This window comes from Mesoplodon densirostris, chromosome 15, assembly GCF_025265405.1.
Source record: "Mesoplodon densirostris isolate mMesDen1 chromosome 15, mMesDen1 primary haplotype, whole genome shotgun sequence".
In the NCBI taxonomy this organism is placed as follows: domain Eukaryota; kingdom Metazoa; phylum Chordata; class Mammalia; order Artiodactyla; family Ziphiidae; genus Mesoplodon; species Mesoplodon densirostris.
Window position 1 is genome coordinate 31,445,000 of NC_082675.1, and position 16,294 is coordinate 31,461,293.

Here is a 16,294-nt window from a genome sequence, read left to right on the forward strand (position 1 = left end):
AAAAAAACACTCCAGGGAATCAAATAACGATTTATTAGTAGATGTGATTATTTCTAGAATTAAGTTAAAAATTATTTCTACGTAAAATTCTGCTAAAGAAGTAAACACAGAAATAGAAAAATAGATGTTTCTTCTAAACATATAAAATATTTGTCCCCTTCTTTTAAAAAAGACATCTTAGTTTAGCTCAGCAAATTGTCTAATAGTGTTGGAAAGCAGGAGGGGGTGAGGATTTATGTGGTCTATACCACCTTTGACCCTGGCAGTTCCTTGGAGGTAGAGACCCTGCCCTGTGCAAAGGGAGAGAATTGATCTCAATTAAGAAACTTCAAGTTAAACAGCAGGGCACTCCCATGGCAAGATATGAAAGGCAAGAGATATTTATTCCATTCAGGAATCAGTGAATATAAGCAATACCTCAAAGACATTTCAGCTGCCTACAAAAGCCACCAAAGCACAGCTTATTATCTTTGTAATAATAAGCATTTGCTCTGGCTTCAAATGCATACTTTTCTGATACACTACATTTGAAACACAATATTGCAATTCTACTCAGATTTACACAGCTAGATCACCTTCATTTTCACCTCATTAAAACAGCAAAAAATTATTTTATAATTGACCAGAAGATTAAATTAGCCTAGTCAACGAGAACAAAAGAGGCATTTCCCTCTTTTCATTCTTTCTCTAATAGAGTTGTAACCAAAAAAAGGCATTAAATATGAATTTTCAAAAACCACTGTCCTGGAATGACACGTTGACACACTTTAAGAGTAGGTGTCTGTCTCTGTGGGTGATTTCTGTGATTATTCAGTAGAGAAGTAGGCTACATTTATTTCACAGGACTTGTTTTGTAAACTTAGACATTATGCTTATAATACCCAAGAGCTGGTTGATTAAATTAATTCAGAAAAAAAATCAATCTCCCAATTACACTATAAACAGACTACATTTTTATTACATTAACCCACTGTTTAAAAATAGGATGGTACAGCCTGTGTTCTGGTCCTAAAATAGCACAGCCTATAATATCAGACAGGAAAAGCTGCTCATTTGCATCACTGTTATTCCCTATTTAACAGATCTTTCCTCCTTCCCTAGTCCTTTTTCATTGGAACTCGGCCCTAAATTTGCCTGAGTTGATCACCCCTGGCAAGTACCCCCTCCTCCCCGCACAGACTCCTGGTGAGCTGAGTCTAGGCTTAGCTCTGGCCATGAGGACACTGTCCAATGGAAGAATGCACCAGCCAGTTGCTGTGGTGTGAAATTTCCAGGAGAATCCAGGACTTGTGATAGACTTTAATCATTTGTCAAATGTTAACATTTAGAAAAAACCCATTAGTGGCCATTTTGTGGGAAGGCAGGTTTGAGGATGGTAAGGTACGTGGCAGATGAAGCCCATATAAGGAAGAGTATGATGTGGTCAAGCAGCAATATCTGTGAGCCACTGTGGTATTGCACAGGAAATATCATGTATCTGCTTGATGAGAAATTCACTTTCATCTGGGTCCTACAATTAGGAGTAGATGTTGCTATATATAATAGAAAACCCCCAAATAAAAAGTGGCTTTAAAAAGTTAGAAGTTTACTTTTGCTCTGGAGTTAAATAACCAGCACTGGTTTGACAGCTTCAAGTCATTAGGGACAAGGTTCCTTCTAGTTTGCCTTGAACTCATGGTACAACATGGCTGCTGGAGTTCCAGTCATCATATTCATAGTTCAGGCAACAGTACTGAGAAAGGGGGAACTCTCCCTTCTAAGAATTGTTCTGGAAGTCCCCCACAAGACTTCCTCCTATATCTCATTGACCCCTTGGTGATATCTTGCTACAAAGGAGGCTGACAAATGCAGTCTTTCGTTGCATATTAGCCCCCAGTGCTGTTCTGGTAAGCCAACTTTACATCCCCCTGCCTCTTTAAAGAAGAAAGAAAGAAAGAAAAAAAAAATCCTGCTTGTAGAATTTGCTGATTTCTGTGGTGTACATATTCCCACCATGGCCCATTTCAAGCTACTAAGCTTTAACAACTGGTTTACCAAACTCTTGAAAATCGAATCATTGGTTCTTGTGAGCTGGTACCAGCAGGCTCTAGTAGACCACTGGACTGCAAGTCATTCCAGGGCTGTTTACTATGGAGAAAGGGTAGAAGGAGGGATGAATAGACAACCCATAGTCCACACTGCAGACCCCAAACAGAAAGGAACTGTTCTGACCAGAAGTAGGTTTAGAAACACTTGTCCTATTATTCCAGTGGAAAAAGAACAGAACTCTAATTTATGAAAAGGTGGGAGACAACATCATCTGGAGAAGATGTGGATGTTTAAAGAGGGTGCATAGAGACAGAATTTTCCTCTTGCTTCTGCAGTGGACATGCGCTTCTCTCTTATCTCTTGGGAGGTGTACAACAGGAATCTTTGTGTCACCAGTGGATGGCTCCGGCCGGCTCTGCTTCCTCTGATCCCCTAGCATGTCCATGTCGTGGTGGAGAGATGACAGCATTCCTGACCTCCGGGTCACGAGGGAGATGATGGGTGAGGGGGAGTTCCTATCCTCTGGGAAGAAGAGCTCCTCAGGCAATTATGTCTGAGTTTTTTTTTTTAATAAATGTATTTATTTATTTGTTTTTATTTCTGGCTGTGTTGGGTCTTCGTTGCTGTGTGCAGGCTTTCTTTAGTTGCGGCGAGCAGGGGTTACTACTCTTCGTTGTGGTGCGCAGGCTTCTCATTGTCGTGGCTTCTCTTGCTGCGAAGCACGGGCTCCAGGCATACGGGCTTCAGTAGTTGTGGCATGTGGGCTCAGTAGTTGTGGCTTGTGAGCTCTAGAACGTAGGCTCAGTAGTTGTGGCGCATGGGCTTAGTTGCTCTGCGGCATGTGGGATCTTCCCGGACCAGGGCTCGAACCTCTGTCCCTTGCATTGGCTGTCAGATTCTTAACCACCGCACCACCAGGGGAGCCCTATGTCTGAGTTTTAAAGCAGCTAGTGATGGCTGCAGGGCTTTACAATGTCTTATCTGGCTGGGTATCGTATACAGTAGAATTGGGCTGCTCTGTTCTCACCCTCCTCTCGCTCTGGCTTTCCAGAGCCTGAGCTGAAATGGCTCAAGCACACTTAGAATTAAGATTTGGAAGAAGAGGGAACATCTTCATTCTCATCATAGCTAACATCTCAAGATCCATCATCAGGCAAAATCTTGAAATTCAGAGACTTTCTTATTCTTCAGAGGGACTGCCTGGACTTCCAAGAATTCTTTAATGAAGTTTTTAGTAGCAGGGGAGCCCGAACAGAGTCTGTTTTCTTTGCGAGGGCTGGTCAAGGGAAGATTAGGCCACTCTGTCTCTAATGAGGCAAACATACCACAGCTCAGATGTGCAGAGTTAACACATGCCACTGTTCCTCCAAAACAGCGCACTGCTCTTGGCCAGCACTGATGGGAGCCAGGGCAGAGAAGTGGGTTAGTTTCCTATGGTTTCTGTGACAAATTACAACAAAATTACTGTCTTAAAACAACACAAACATATCCTCTTACAGTTCTGGAGGTCAGAGCCTGAAATACCAGGGTGTACTATTTTCTTTGGGCTGCTGTAAGAAATCACCATAAACTCGGTTGCTTGAAACAACAGAAGTTGTTCTCACTGTTCTGAAGTCTAGAAGTCCGAAATCAAGGTGCTGGTAGGGCCACACTCTCTCCAAAGGTTCTCGGGGACAACTGGTCCCTTGTTTCTTCAGCATCTGGTGGCCATCAGCATGGCTTGGTGTCCATAGCTTGCAGACACATCACTCCATCTCTACCTCTGTCCTTACCTTGTCTTTCCTTTGTGTGTGTCTCTCTCTCATTGCCCCTTCTCTTCTCTTACTAAAGACACTGGTCATTAGGTTTAGGGGTCATCTTAAATTAAGTAACCCAGAACGATCTCATCTTTAGATCCTTCATTTATTACATCTGCAAAGAACCTTTTTCCAAATAAGATCACATTCACAGGTTCTGAGGGCTAGGGTATGGACGTGTTGTTTTGGAAGGTCACCAGTCAACTCACTACATGTGATTTATTTAGCCAGTCTCATACTGATGGACATTTGGTTTGTTTATTTTTTTCCAAATTTTGCAACTGTAAAAATAGCTACAATGCACATCTTTGTATGTGGCATATTAAAATAGGTGCATGTGCATTAGTTAGAATTCAGGTTCAGCTGACGCCATAATAGTGGAACAAAAGAGAAGCATCTTTTTCTCTCATATAACAGTATGCATGTAAAAAGTGTAGGGCTGATAGAATCCCGTAGTACCTTCTTTCTTGTCTGAGCCCCTAAGGTGTGGTTCTCATGTGCATGGTCCAAGATGAAGCATCCCGTGTCTGCATTCCAGCCAGCAGAGAGGGGGCAAAGGAGAAATCAAGGGCACACTCCTCCCCTTGGAGAGCATGTCCTAAAAACTGCAGTCTCTTCTCACATTCTACTGGCTAGACCTTGGTCACATGGTCACACTTAGCTTCATGAGCAGCTGGGAAATGTAGTCTTACCCAGGCAGCTAGAGATTCTGTTATTACATAAGCAGTAGGGAACACATATGGGGGAAACTGGTAACCTCTACAAAATACGTGTTTCTTTAGGTTAAATTCCAAGAGTAGAATGGTTGGGCCATGAGGGCAGGCTCGTTTTAAGTGTAGTTCTGTCAAATTATCCTCCAATATTCTCATTTATGTTCCCACCAGCAATCATGGGAATATCCTTTCCCCACACCTTTCACCAACTATTAATTTTAGAAAACTTAAAATTTTTTTTCATTATGATGGGGGAAAATGGTATCTTGTTTTGTACAGTTTCATTTCCATATTCCTAGTGAAGGTGAGCATTATTTAATACATTTATTGGTCATTTCTATTTCACCCTCTCTGATTTTCCTTTTTTGTTCCTTCATTCATTTTTTTCTAGGAGATTGTTTGTCTTTTTCTGATTGACTAAAAGGCATTCTTTACATATTCTCAGTATTAATATGTGTCTGTCATAACTGTTGCAAATATTTCCCTCAACTTGTCATTTGTCTTTCAATTTTGTTTTAGGATATATTTTGTTACACCAGAAGTTTTAAATATGTTTTACTTTTATATTCTAAAAAGTGTTAATCTTAAAAAAAGCAGATGCAGCTTCTAAGCTTTTTGTTCTATAAAGCTCAAAAATTCAGATGTGATCGACTGAAAAGAGTCACGTCCCCTAGTCTAAGTAATGGGGACACAGAAAGCAGCTCTTAACTCATGGCATTATCTAGCAAATCACAGCTGCATCTGATTCTTCCATGTCCTCTACACAAGGCTCTTGTCATCAATCCAGCAACAAGCTACAGAGCTTTCTGACAATCATGGGCATGCTCTGGCTCCTTGGAAACCTGAGGTATCTAGTCAAGAGCGGAAGGGCTTCCACGTTACCTGTTAGAGTCTAGGAGGTCTGCCAGGGCATGCACAAACACAGAAAGACCCATCCAGGGGGCCTGAATTTGCTGTGCCAAGGTCATGGGTTTATACAAGGTTCCAGTGTCAGAACAAAATTGGGCAGAGAAGAGCTGTATTAGTCTTAATCTCATAAGCGACCTCACTGAAGACTCCTATTCATCATCTCTGAATCAGAGGGAGTGGAGGTCTTGGAAGGATCAGAAATTTTACACACTTCCAAAGGGACCACAGGGCACTCAGACCCTGCTTGAGATCTTCTTCAGAGAAGAGGTACCCAATCCACTTTGCTCTTTCTCAAGGAACCTTGGCTTTAAAGCTCCGAAGGACTTGTACTTGCACAGAAAAGGGAATGGCCCCAGGGCCCTCTCTCATGATTCAAAAGAGGGCACATCTCTTCAGCTGCTTCTCTACCACTTATCAGAATTTTAAGGCACGTATTGTTTTGATAAAATATTGACTGCAATATTATCAATGTTATCACATATCTGGTTCACAGCACCATCTCCCTAATCCACTATGGACATTCACCACCACTTCCCCTAAGTAGAAAAACAAGTCAGGAGCCTCTTTGAACAGAAAAAAAAATGTTTTAAGAAAGGGCAATTCAGATCATACTCGCCATCAAAATCCTCCTCCCCATCTCCACCTTTTCTTTCCAGAGAAAGAGAAGTAGGTGTTTCCTGCTCTCTCAAGAACCCTAGAAATCCTCTCCTTGATGAAAACAATGAACCCAGGCTCTGATCCATGACCTCCCCAATTATAGAAATCTAGGGACAAAGCTATTCCTAATTAAGGTGAGCATACAATTTAATTTAATGTATTTATTGGCCATTTCTATTTCATCTCATCTGATTTTCCTTTTTCTCTCCTTTGTTCATTTTTTGCTGTTGTTCTATTAGATTGTTTCTCTTTTTCTGATTGACTGGAATTCTGCCCCAACTCCTGCCACCCCCAAACCTAGAAAGTAACTGACATCCCCATGTCATCTGAGAAGCACTCCATGGAGTTGGATGACGGAGAGGAGATACATACAGAGTGACACGCACAGGGCAAGAAACCGGAGGTGCAGGCTCTGGCCCCAGCGCCCTTGCTTACTAACTGGTCATTTTATTTTTTATTTTTATTATTTATTTATTTATTTATTTTTTGCGGTACGCGGGCCTCTCACTGTTGTGGCCTCTCCCGTTGCGGAGCACAGGCTCTGGATGCGCAGGCTCAGCGGCCATGGCTCACGGGCCCAGCCGCTCCGCAGCACGTGGGATCTTCCCGGACCGGGGCACGAACCCGTGTCCCCTGCATTGGCAGGCAGCCTCTCAACCATTGCGCCACCGGAAGCCCCTAACTGGTCATTTTAACCCCCTTGGGGGGACCCTCCCTCATCTCTTTCCAAGAATGAAGATATGGGCTTCCCTGGTGGCGCAGTGGTTGGGAGTCCGCCTGCCGATGCAGGGGACGCAGGATCGTGCCCCGGTCCGGGAAGATCCCACGTGCCGCGGAGCGGCTGGGCTCGTGAGCCATGGCCGCTGAGCCTGCGCATCCAGAGCCTGTGCTCCGCAACGGGAGAGGCCACAACAGAGAGAGGCCCGCGTACTGCAAAAAAAAAAAAAAAAAAAAAAAAAAAAGAATGAAGATATTCCCATTGACCTTCAAAGACCGAGTGAATATGAGAACACCAACTGCTCTTCATAGCTTCAGGCATCAATTTGGATACTTGTTTCTAGACCTCTTCCCAGACTGGTAAATTCTATTCTCTTCTGTTCCTCCTTCCCCTGAGGCTACAGAGCACAGAATTTTAAGGCAAGGCAACTCTCAGGGCAGCTCCAGACCCTGGCCCTCCCGGAGCCTGCCTTCCCCACACTTTCTTGCTTGCACCAAGCTTGCTACTAAGACTCTGCTCCTGTGCGGGCTCACAGCCTCACCTTGTTCACCAACAGACGGTGATACAAGCACACGCTCACCTCAGTAGCGGACTGATCCACTCTTCCCTTTCTAGAGAAACTCTAGATACTTCATAACAAATCTTTCCTTTATCCACCAATTGTCTTAGGAGGTTTACTCCTCCCTATGTCACCCCCACGCCACACTTGACGCCCAACAAACGAGCCTGGAGGATTCCATTCCCATTTGGAGAAGATGCCCCTGGAGCTGAAGTTCCCCACCCCACCCAAACCGCCGCGGCACTCACCGTTTCGCAAATATGCAAACAGCTTCTTACGCTAAGCACCTGTGACTCTGCCGGAAGCCTTCTCAGGCTGCAGGAGGATGATGGCCAAGGGGCAGGCTGGGCCTGCTGGGAGTTACAAACGTAGGCAACAGGGGCTTCCCTGGTGGCGCAGTGGTTGAGAGTCCGCCTGCTGATGCAGGGGACACGGGTTCGTGCCCCTGTCCGGGAAGATCCCACATGCCGCGGAGCAGCTGGGCCCGTGAGCCATGGCCGCTGAGCCTGCACGTCTGGAGCCTGTGCTCCGTAACGGGAGAGGCCACAACAGTGAGAGGCCCGCGTACCGCAAAAAAAAAAAAAAAAAACCTAGGCAACAGCCCTCAGGCAACGCCAGTGAGGAGTCCCTTGCCCTGTGGGTGGGACAATGCTCTAGCGAGGTCTCCACCAGAGTCAGCAAGCTTTCCTGTGAATTCAGGGGGAAAGTATTTTAGTCTGAGGGCCATATGGCTTCTATTGTAACCACTGCCCCCTGCTGGTGTGGAGGACAAACAGCCATGGACAGTATGTAAACAAATGGGTGTGGCTGTCCGCAGAGAAAACCATTTGTGGCCACTGATATGTGAATTTCAGTAACTTCCATGTGTCATAAACCATTTTTCTTCTTTCGATTATCTTTCAACCATTTAAAAATGTAAAGACTATTCTCAGCTCGTGGGCCACGTAAACACTTTGTGGGCTAGGATTCTGCTGATCCCAAGTCTAAGTGGCCACACAGGGGACCCCAGTGGGAAGGTGCCCACTGAGTCATCTGCTCCCTGGAGCTTCTTTCCCTTCCTGGCTTCACTTCGCCTGCTCCCCTGGGGTGACCTTCCAAATTAGCAACTTGCCCTCAAATCCCTCTCAGGGTCTGGCTCCGATCTCAGACCTCTTCCTGGACCAGAAAATTGGGATTTCTTCTTTCACCCCTTCCCCAAAGTTACAGACCACAGAAGCTTAGGGAAAGGCAACTCCAGCTCCCAGATCCTGGCCCTCCCGAGTCTGCCTTCCCCGCCCTCTTTCTCAGCCACCCTGCCTTCCTCCTGCCCATCACGTCTACCCAGCTCCTGAATCTCTTGGCTCTATATCCCATTTCCCCAGGACACTTCAGTGAATAAGATGGTCCTTCTCTGATACCATGGCACTTTCATTCTACTGGGGATGGGAGGAGAGTAAACCCACAATTATAATCAGTGAGGTAGGCAGGATGGGTAGCAGGGGATGCCATGGAGTGAGGGTGGATCTTGAGAACTTCCCCAAGCCCGATTTCCTCACCTGAAGAGGAGATCATCACAGCTCAGCCTTTATGAGCCTCTGAGAGGGTGAAGTTGACATCAAACATCAATCATACGTTATAGTGTTGGGTGCACTGTTGGTGCTCAGTGATCGGAGATGACTGTTGTCATTAGTAGACAGATACTGCTGTAGGAGCTCCCAGCAGAGGGATCACAAGTGAAGGCCAGCATGGTCATGGGGGAGGCAGGACTGTGTGGGACAAGGCTCTGGGGAATGGGTGGGGTTTGGGTGGGGGGGGTTGGGAAGAGAGACATTTCACCTGGGAGCACATTGTGGGCAAAGACATGGGCCCCAAGAGCCCAACACAAGAGGCTTGAGTAACTATTCCAGCCTCCTCTCCCTGGAAACAGAGCAAAGGAGAAAGTGGCTCATGCAGCTGGGATACTGCCTGTGTGCATTTATCAAGTCTCTGCTTACACTGCAGGCAGTGTTCTAAGGGCTTAATAATCTCGTTAAACTCTTGCAACATTCATTAGATAGGAATTAATATCATCCACATTTTACAGGGAAGATAGTGATGTTGCAGAGGGGTTAGGTGGCCAGTTTACAGCCTCTGTCCTTAACCCTCAATCTGTGATGATTCTGTAGCAGGTAGAAGGGAGGTGTTCAGGGAAGGCTTCTGCAGGAAGTGATGCCTCTGCTGATCTCTGAAGAAAGAGCACAAGTTACCCTGGGGAGGGAGACAGAGAGCACGTGTCCTGAGACTCAAAGTCCTGACGGGAGGCCCCAGAAATAGCTTTCTCTGCCAGAGCCTGAAGCCTGGAGCAACGTGCTGGGGATGAGAGATGAAGTCACGGGCTGGAGGCCGGCTCATGAAGAGCCCTAGAAATTCTGTTTAGGAGTCTGGACTTTATCCTAAGGCAATACAGAGCTTTTGAAGGGTTTTGAAGAATAAGAATTTTTTTCCTTCAGTTTTGTTTTGAAGCCAGCCTCTGGTTGGTGCAGAGAATGGACTGGAAAGAGGCAGGACAGGAAACAGAGATGTCAGTTAGGGGACTGGTGTGGTTTCCCAGGCAGGGGAAGAAGGTGGTCTGAACAAGGGGGAGGACATTGGGGAAGGTCTGAGAGGGACACAAGAGGTGGAATCAGTAAGACAGGGTGATTGATCGATTGGATGTGATAAGGGAGAGAGGCTCAGACTGATGCCGGGGTCTCTGCCCTGAGCGCTGGGTGGGTGATGGTGTCTTTCCCACTGGAGGAGGAGTCAGGAGCACGTGGGAAGACAAGCGATTACGAAGTTAGGTTCTAGCAAGGCAGAGGGTGCATTCCTCCGTTCATCCGACCAATACTTACTGAGTGGTAAGTGCCAGGCACTGTTTAGAGCGAGCGCATCTGGCGAGGTGTAACTCCAAGTCTAGGGAAATATGGGGGGGAAGAATTGTGTCTGGTGACCCAAGAGCCTAAAACAAATAAATCCTTCTGCTTAATACATGTGATGTGGCTTTAATGGAAAGAAGTATACCGCGGCCATGTCAAAAACGTTATCGCAGCACTGCTCTACAAGCCTATCAAGGAAAAGATAAAAACCCATCACATCACGGCAACCTTTGGTAAAAATACAGGAGTGAAGAAAATGGTGAGTAATTTTAAACACCTCTGATTTCAACCAAGCTGTTCAGCAGCCCTGGTGAATCTGGTGATTGAGGCAAAGGAGCCAGCAAAGCATCCCACTCGCTAGGTGTGTGTCCAAGGTCAGGCTCTCACAGCCACGGGCTGCTTCCATCGCCAGCCACCCAAGATACCCGCATCCTGAATGTTTGCATGTTGTTCCTTGCTGATGAGGCATGGCTAATGGTCACATTTCCACTTTAAGATGAACTTTTGGGCTTTGCAGGGCCTGGTGGTGGATGGGGAGCAATCATGCAATTACTAAAGGTCAGGGATTCGGCTTCAGTTGTCACTGTGCTCAGGAGAGCCAGGCTGGGCACGTCCCCAACACCTCCCGTGCGCGAGCGCTTTTCCACCACCAATCACGCTTATCTTCTCAACAGGGATGTCCGACGTGTCTTCTGGGGAAGCTGCATCTTTGGCTCTGAGGCCGTGTTCGGTGATGACATTTCCAACTCCGATCTTCACTTCCATGCAGAGGGTCTCTGGCCATGGAAGGATCTGGGCTGGTCACTGCTGTGGGGATCGCGATGCAAGAGTTGTTCGCAATGTAAGGCATTACCAATGTTCAACTAAGAACACTTGTTCTTTCTAGAATGTGCACTCTGGAACTACTATGTCCTTTACAGAGTGCCATTTCCAATGCTTCCTATTTACCTTTCGGTACAAAGGAGGGCTTGAATAGTCCTATTGCTAGGTTATCTAATTTTGGCATCTCATGAAATTTTCCCAAGGAAAATCTGCTGCCCTCTGTCCGTCTGAAGATGCAAAGGGAGGCAGTTAGCAGAACCCACAACAGGTAGCTGTGGACGAGGGCTGCCTGATAGGAGCTCTGGGTAGAGGGACCCAGCCAAACACAGCAATTTGCTGGGGAATACATACCCTGTCCTTCCTTCCCTTGGCCCTCTGACCTGTGGTGACCTCCCTTTCTTGGCTGAACCTAATCCAAAGCCAGACAACAAGGGAGGCTGCTCGATGCTGGCTCCCAGATCAGCCCCTGAGACACAGAACCTCGTGGAGAAGGAGTGGAGTGCGGCTGGGGACAAATGGAAGAGACGCATCTCCCGCAGAGATGATGAGGTGACTTTCTTGAGGCTGAGATAGGAAGGGGCAGACATATGATTAAAAACTCAGGTCTTAACACTCATTTAAGTGCTCTTTCTGTTATGCCGTGTGGAAGAGTGACTAAGTGCTAATCAGAGTGTGAATGTGGCAGTAGTGATTTCTCTTGCTTCAATTCTCTATGAAGGTGAAAATTACAACACATTGCTAAGGCTACAGTTTTAGGAGTATCTCAATGTGGTCATTTAAACCTTAAGAATTCTAAAAGGAAAATGGCTTTAAGCAAGTGATAAAGGGAACAGACACACGTAGCACAATGAGCAGCTGGCCCATCGTCTCTCACTTTTTCCTTTTAGGTTTCCATTAAAAAATTAAAAAAAATTAAAAAATTAAAATTTTTAAAAATTAAAATTTTAGAATTATTAGAAGGGAGTTTAATTGTATGTATCATTTTTATGGACAATGGAGGCAATAATTCTCTCTTAGCTGGGCTTGCATCTGGAGAATACAGATTGACCCAGACCCCTGAGTCTCCCTGAGTGGCCAAGGACAGAACGAAACCAAGGTCAGCTGCTACAATTCCTGCCTCAACGTGACTGGGGGGGACTTACCTGAAAGTAAAGTGTTGGGAATGCGACTAGCGGTATGCGGGCCTCTCACTGTTGTGGCCTCTCCCGTTGCGGAGCACAGGCTCCGGACACGCAGGCTCAGCGGCCATGGCTCACGGGCCTAGCCGCTCCGTGGCATGTGGGATCTTCCCGGACCAGGACACGAACCTGTGTCTCCTGCATCGGCAGGCGGACCCTCAACCACTGCACCTCCAGGGAAGCCCCTGAAGTCTCTTCCTTTTAAAGGGATTCCTATATATTTATTCATTTATTTATTTTTTTGCGGTATGCAGGCATCTCACTGTTTATGGCCTCTCCCGCTGCGGAGCACAGGCTCCAGATGCGCAGGCTCAGCAGCCATGGCTCACGGGCCTAAGCCGCTCCGCGGCATGTGGGATCTTCCCGGACCGGGGCACGAACCCATAGTCTCCTGCATCGGCAGGCGGACTCTCAACCACTGCGCTACCAGGGAAGCCCTCCTATATATTTATATAGTCACATACTACAAATGACTTTGGGTGCAATTGTTATACCCAGATCAAGAGTGCCCATCGCCCGTGATTCTTAGGAGTCTCTTGGCAAGATCACTTAGACTCCTAGTGAAGGTTAGAAGTTGAGAAGTGAGACTTTCCTTAACAAAACTCAAAGAGTATCAACTTAGACATAAAATTCACTAGAGAAAAATGTGAGAAACAGGGAAACAGATTTGCTCTATTGTTGCAGACTGGATCCATGATTTTTGGGAGATGGTTGAGCCACTGGGTGGGTGGGGAGTAGGGAACAACATAAAACACTAGATTGGCAAGATACATTGGGAAATAAATACCACTGGGAAAGTGAGGAAAGATCAGATCTGCCGCTTCCTAGGTGTGAAGCTCAGGCAAGTCATTTAATTAATTAAGACTTTGTTCTCATCTATAAAATGAGAATGATTACTTTTTGGCCTGTCTCACTAGTAGTTATAAAGATCAGGAGGACAGTGGCCAAGATGGTGGAGTAGAAAGACCCTGAGTTCACCTCCTCTTGCAAGCACACCAAAATCACAACTATCTGCAGAACAGCCATCGATGAAAAAGACTGGAAGCTACCAGAAAAGATCTTCTACAACTAAAGACATGAAGAAGGAACCACAACAAGGTAGAAGGGGTGGACTCGCAATATAATAAAATCCCATATCCCCAGGTGGGCGACCCATAAACTGGAGAGTAATTATATCGTAGAGGTTCTTCCACAGGAGTGAGAGTTCCAACCCTGCATCAGGTTTCGCAGCTCAGGGGTCTGGCACTGAGAAGACGAGCCCCCAGAGCACTTGACTTTGAAGGCCAGCAGGGCTTAACTGCAGGAGCCCCACAGGACTGGGGGATATAGAGACTTCACTCTTAAAGGGTGTGCACAAAATCTCACACACCGAGACCCAGGGCAAAAGCAGTCATTTCATAGGAGCCTGGGCCAGACCTACCTGCAGGTCTTGGAGAGTCTCCTGGAGAGGTGGGGGGTGGCTGTGGCTCACCCTGGGGACATAGACACTGTGGGCAGACATATGGGGGAACGTTCAGCCATGTGAACATGCCTGATGGCTGACATCTTGGCTCATTAGCTTCAAGACCTGGCCCCATGCAACAGCCTGCAGGTGCCAGTGCTGGGACGCCTCAGGCCAAACAACTAATTGGGTGGGGACATAGACCCACCCATCAGCAGACAGGCTGCCTAAAGACTTCCTGAGCCCACGGCCTCCTGTGGACACATCCCTAGACACAGCCCAGCCCACCAGAGGGCCAAGACACAGCTCCACCCACCAGCGGGCAGGCACCAGCCCCTCCCACCAGGAAGCCCGAACAATCCTTTAGACCAGCCTCACTCACCAGGGGCAGACACCAGAAGCAAGAAAACTATGATCTTTCAACACAGGCCAGACCCTGCCCTGCCCACTAGCAGGCCAACACAAGCTTCTGGACACCCCATACCCCATACCCAACTGTGTCAGGAACTGCCGCCCACCCCCAATCAAGAATCTGAAATGAGCTCTGGGATCCCTAGCCCTGCAGCCAGACTCCAGGAAGCAGCTCTGCCTGTCAGTAATCAAGCACTAACCTCAGGACCTAATTTTACCTGTCAGTGGGTGGGCAACAGCCCCAGAGTCTTCAGGACCCTGACTCCACCCACCAGTCAGCCAGCACTAGCCCCAGGGCACCTAGGATACCACAAACTGTCACGGTGTGACCAGGCCTGTCTAAACACAGCCAGCAGTATCCACACAAGGCAGGGCCTGGCAACCAACCAGACTAGGGACCAACCAAGCCCATGAGACCACCCACGTAGCCAGCCTGCCACAACAGAAGGGCCCATGCAGCCCTCTTAGGGGGAACCCCTAGCATGTGTAGTTTGGGTGACGAGAGGGGAGTGCACGGTGGGGACGCATAGGGCACCTCCTACAGAGGCCACTTCTCCAAGGTCGAGACATGTAACTAACCCACCACAGACATAAAAATACAAATAGCAACTCAGACAAAATGAGGCGGCAGAGGAACATGTTCCAGACGAAGGAACAAGATAAAACCCCAGAAGATCAAATGAGACCAGGAAGTGTTATGCAAATTGTTTTAAGCTTAAAAAAACTGAAGTATTCCCGTCTTGCCCCTAGGTTCTTCATAACCATTTTTTTAATTTAATTTTTTTTTTTTTTTTTTTTTTTTTGCGGTATGCGGGCCTCTCACCACTGTGGCCTCTCCCGTTGCGGAGCACAGGCTCCGGATGCGCAGGCCCAGCGGCCATGGCTCACGGGCCCAGCCGCTCCGCGGCATATGGGATCCTCCCAGACCGGGGCACGAACCCGTATCCCCTGCATCGGCAGGCGGACTCCCAACCACTGCGCCACCAGGGAGGCCCTTAATTTAATTTTTTTATTATTATTTTTTTAAATTTAGATTCCATATACATGTGTAGCATACGGTATTTGTTTTTCTCTTTCTGACTTACTTCACTCTGTATGACAGACTCTAGGTCCATCCACTGGGAACAGAGAACGGACTTGAGGATACAGGGAGGGGGAAGGGTAAGCTGGGACAAAGTGAGAGAGTGGCATGGACATATAAACACTACCAAATGTAAAATAGATGGCTAGTGGGAAGCAGCTGCATAGCACAGGGAGATCAGCTCAGTGCTTTGTGACCACCTAGAGGGGTGGGATAGGGAGGGTGGGAGGGAGGGAGACGCAAGAGGGAAGAGATATGGGAACATATGTATATGTATAACTGATTCACTTTGTTATACAGCAGAAACTAACACACCATTGTAAAGCAATTATACTCCAATAAAGATGTTAAAAACAAAACAAAACAAAAAAACAAACAAAAACAAAACTTAAGTATTAGTTTTGTTTAACTCAAAATATTTGTTTTTCCAGAAGGTATAGAAATACACACTGCAAATCTGAAATCCCTAAAACCCAAACGTTTACTAGCATTGGTGCTGTTCCCCGGGTGCCCTCAAATAAAGGGTGCCCTGTGATACATGGCCTGGGAATATGTTTTTGCATCCAATACACAGTTCTTCTTCTGTGCAACTAAGCAGCGGAGGAGCAGAGTATCCTAGAGAGGCTGTTTGCACCCAGAAGAGGTCAGGACGGGACCTCGGGAAAGAACTCTAGAGTCATCTGCTTGGGTCCAGAGAATTCTGGATGAGGCAGCCGGCAGCCCCCAGAGCAGGTGCGATTAAGCAGGTTGAGCCCTGGGTGGGGCCCCTCTCCGGGGGCCCTTGGACACCCTGCCTTTCAGTGCCTTCCCAGCTACAGCCTGGGGGAGAGGGAAGGGTCGGAGGTCTGGCGCACTCAGTGCCACACTGCTAGGAGGGGAACAGCACAGCTCTGCTGGGAAGGCAGGTTTGTGGATTTTAAGGTTTTAGGTGTGCCCTTTGACCCTCTCTCAGACCATGCCAATAATTTAACCCAAGATTTCAAAGGCTGGTTAAATGCAATGGTGTGTTTTATCTGTCCATGGCATTAATCTAGCATCACATTTTAATAATAATTATTATTTATCCTTTGTAGTACAAATTATCACAGCCCCTATGATGGAAGCATCT